This window comes from Rhamphochromis longiceps, linkage group LG17 (assembly GCF_057381845.1).
Source record: "Rhamphochromis longiceps isolate RC_006_pf linkage group LG17, R_longiceps_female_GT1.1, whole genome shotgun sequence".
In the NCBI taxonomy this organism is placed as follows: Eukaryota; Metazoa; Chordata; class Actinopteri; order Cichliformes; family Cichlidae; genus Rhamphochromis; species Rhamphochromis longiceps.
Genome location: NC_140573.1, coordinates 17,225,342 through 17,230,118, shown reverse-complemented (window position 1 = coordinate 17,230,118; position 4,777 = coordinate 17,225,342).

Sequence of the window (4,777 nt, the reverse complement as noted above, 5' to 3'; positions counted from 1 at the left end):
CCTCTTACTCTCCTATACATGTGTCAATTTGTTTTTTGGTTGTCAGCCTAAATGGTGTTCCTGCTTTGGATTGCCCACTAATTTAGAGCATTGGTGACCAAATATGTTTACCTCTGTAACTGCGATTCATGCCTACCTAGAGACCAGTTAGTCAGAATAAGATATGAACACAAACTGTCCAGCCTGATTTTGTGTAAATGGGTACCACGTAAGAAAAAAGACCAAATCAGTGATTTGCAAATTAAACCTTGGATTTAATGCAAAATTGTACAACGGCATATCCATATAGTATAACTAATTTTAGTGTTTTGGTTGGCTGGAAATTGTTGAATGTTTCAATCTGTAGATCCTCAGGCAATATTGCAATAAAAGCACACAATTATTTAGGGAAAAATCAAGAACGCATCAGCATCAGATTCATTTAAACGAAAATCAATTCGTTTAAAACTTTTAAACATATACATCGTTGCGTTCTATTTTTTCTATGTGGTTTTCAACAGCTGGTGAGGTTTGCCTCTTGTAAAATTGGAAGTGGAAGGAGATGGCTTATATTATGTTAAAAGTTTGAAATCTGCAGATAAACTGCGTAACAGATGTTTAAGGTACTTTTGCTAAGAAGTAACTCTTAAACAAGAAAAAATTAAAATACATCAAAACAACTGGCAACAGATGATGCATTATTGTTTGCATATTTATATTTTTTTTAAGTTCATAGAAAGTTATCTTGATCGCTGAAATTAAAATATCCCACTGATGGAGAGAATTTTGTTTTATATTTTCTGTATGTTCCATGTTTTTGAGCTGGAAAGACTAGTGAGAACCTACAATCCCATCCAGGCTCAGGTTTCAGAAACACTCTGCTTTATCACAGAGTAGGATCTGCAGGATCTAAAGGCATGCACTTGACTTTCTTGTGACTCTGCTGTCATGTTTTGTTTTTGGTTATATTTTGTATTAATGTGATCCTCCAGTGACAGTACTAATGCCTTAATTTCCAACTTGTAGAAAAATATTAAAATTTTGGGAAGCAGTATTCAGAATAAAAACCTTGTTTCACATGGGATTGGATTAGATCATCTGGTACATTACCCATGTCCATTATCAGTGTACAACTGAAGTTTATACCCCTTTGCTGGGATATTTTTTGTGGTGCTAAAGCCTAACACAAGCATGCTAACTGGAAGGAAATGGAAACTGTATGCAGTTCAAACAGCCAGATAGACTAAAGACCTATAGGTAGGTGTGGTTGCTGGCTGAATCCATTGCAAGTCTCTAGTATGTTTTGTTTTGTTTTTTGCTTTAAGTCAGTCTGTGTAATAAGAGTATTTTCCATTATGAACTAAGAGATGGTCTGACAGGGCAGCTAACATATAGCTCCTTTAGGAGGTGACTTGACTGGCCAAAACTGATCCATATACAGAAGTAGGTGAGAGTTTTCTTGATTGTCAGCTCACTGGGTCTCAGTATCAGGTGAAACTGACTTTTTCATCACATGATTATCAGTAGTCTAAAAGTATGTAAGGTTGTTCAGGTAATGTGTTCACCATTGGGCAATGGTTATTCTATTTGTAGTATTTGTGCCTTGAGTTTTTATGTTACTTTAGGACTTTACATTTTTAGCATAGATATTAAAAAATGTTCTATTTTACTGAATTATCAGTGATTTTCACCCTTCATATTAATTATATGAAGTCTAAAAGAATATGCAGTATGTTTTTCATGTTTCAGATCCAAAAGGTTTTGATGGAATGTTTTGCATACTTTGTCCTCTCTTGCCTTGATGTCCTGTCATCCTTTAATGATCTACCATGACTAACTGTGGGTCATTTTTAAGAAAATCTTGCCAACGATGCACTAAGACTGAGCTGTCAGGGCAGTGGACATTTTATCCATGTCCTTTGTAGCTGAGGTGCCTTTAAAAATGATAAATAAATAAACAATCTGTGTTTCACATCCTTCCAAGACAATATAGTTTGAAGGCAACTACATATTTTGTGCAAAGATCCTCAAGCTTTGAGGCTAATCAAAACAATGGCTACACCTTAAAACATATTTTATTTTCTTCATTCTGTATGGCTCGGTCTTAAAATTCATCTGTGCACAAGATATTGTAGGCCATAACTAGTTTCCATGTGCATGAAGACAAGCAGAAACGAGGTTTTGTTGCTTTTATGGCTGGCACAGGTGGTAACTTTCCACTGTGTAGAAAGCGGTTACTAAGAACCTGATGTGATGACTTTATGACCTTGACAGTTTGGGACGTTCATACCTCTTTGGGTGATTGCCAGTAAGTTCACCATTTTAGTGATAAACCGTCAAGTTCGTTCATATGGTGAAAAAACCCAAAATATGTTAAGTTGCTGTTGTTTATAGCTACAGTGGTTGTTATTTCAGAGTTGATAAAGTAGAGACATTTTCTAAATAATGGCCCAATTGTGTCATGAAACTAAGAGTAATAACTGAAATATTAGAAAGAAAACAAAATCACTCCCTGTACGGAAGAAGATTAGGGCAACTGGAAAAAAAATCTGAGAAAAAAGTCAGAATTCTGACTTTAATCTCAGAATTCTGGCTTTTTTCTCAGAATTCTGACTTTTTCATCAAAATTATTTTTTTTCAGAATTCTGAGATTAAAGTCAGAATTCTGACTTTTTTCTCAGAATTCAGGAAAAGAAAAAAGAAAAAGACGTGCCCACTTTTTTTTTCCAGTGGCCCTAATCCTCTTCCGTACTCCCTGCCATGCTCAAGTTGGTCTGAGTATTTTAGATTTCATCCCAGTTTCATCTAAACAAAGTAGCCTGTGTTCTTTGTAGCTCTTTGATCCTAACTGTCTAATTGTCACGTTTTTCATGCCCACATCTCTATAAAAGAACAAATGAGCCAAACCTGTTAAAATGTTAATGTAGCACCTACTCCCTGGAGTTGTGCCTCTTACTAGCAAGTGCTAGAGCCCTTCATATTGTCAGATTTCTGCGGTCTTTAGTTCCAGACAGTATAAAACAATTTAAGTGTTTTATGTTGTTACTTTGTGAAAGCTTTTTTTTTTTCTGTCAATCAAAAAGTAAATAAACACATCAGCATATTCTGGAAAGTGAGCTGTCTCATCTGCTTTCTTGTCCTCATAACATTACATGTATTTGTTGTGACATTTATCTCCAGACTGCCTTAGTGAAGAATGAACTTTAATTGGACTTAGATATGCAGATCCGTGTGTGTGTGTGTGTGTGTGTGTGTGTGTTTTAACAACGAGTCAGTGTTTGACTTTGTACAACATGAAAGTAGATTTGAAATCAAACAATGAGGCAGGGTCTGTCCCAGCTATCAGTTCAATTCAGTTTTATTTATATAGCATCAAATCCCAACAAGAGTCACTTAAATGTGCTTTACACTGTAAGACAACTTATAATCAGACAACCCCCTAAGACAGGGATATCAAACTAATTTTACTTTCTTAAGTGAACCAGAGCAGTGAAATTCCTCTTTTGGTCAATGTAAAGATATTTAACTAAACATTTAATCCCTTATATTCTAATAAAAGAAAGTATAAGTACACTTGCAGCAATACGTCTCACAAGTCTGCTCTCTCATGCATCCATCTGAGTATGAAAAAAGAAAGAAAGGACTTACAGAGAAAGAGCATAGGAAAAAAGTGCTGCCGTGACTGGGTGAATGAGTCAAGGTGTGTACTCAGAGTAGAAACGCGCTATATAAGAAGCAGTCAGTTTACCAAGTTTAAAGATATCATTCATCTGCTCTTCTTCAGTGCCTTGTGCCAACAGAGTGCAGAGCAGCTAATCTACAGAGGTTGATTATTTTGTTAATAATTTTACATCTTCATTGCCTATAACTCTGGATACTGTAGCTCTTATGAAAAAAGGGAACCTCAAATCAGACGTACTTGACTCCCTGGTTTGACTCTCAAATGCGCACCTTAAAGTAGATAGCTCATAAGCTGGAGAGTACTGACAGAGACTAGAAAGAGAGATCATATTTGTCCTATATTCATTGACTCCCTGTTAAATGAGAGCACTATCACATAATGAGAAAACAAACTCTTGGGTTCAAGAAACATCCATCTATCCTTTGCATGCTAAATGCAACAATCACCACACCTTTTCCCCCGCATTTATATTTTTGGGATCAGTTCATCCTGCGCATGCATTACAGAGTGGAAAATCAATCAAGCTTATTGATTTTAGCTCAGCAACACTCCACTGGGTTCACTGTCATTTTCACTAAGCCTCAGGTTCATGATGAACTCGTTTTGATATTTGATTTGATTTGATATACCTTTATTAGTTTTATAGAAATTTCACAAGGCTGCCGACCTATTGCACACAATGGCGGCGCCATCTTACCCTCCGACCATACATACATTACACAAAACATCACGTGGGGAAGACAGGTCAGAGAGGTATAACAATGGAAAAATGCACCACATGAGGAAAGATAAGGAGAAAAAAATAACTCCCCCCAGACTGAGCTCCAACAGGGAGATCAGTTTGAGAACAGAAATAAACACCTCTGCACATAGCAAATGAAAAAAACTCTTAATACACCAAAGAAACACATGACAAGCAACAGGGGTGGGTAAAGGGTGAGAGACAGCTGAATTAGACAGTACATCCGGGCCTGCACCCTTTGCGCTGGTCTCCATGATCCACCGTCAACATCGGAAGGGAATAAGCATCGAAGGCGTTTGGGAAGGGAGGGGGGATGAGTGTGTGCATATCAGTGTATATATGTATGTGTGTGTGTGTGTCCAGAGTTCAGCTGA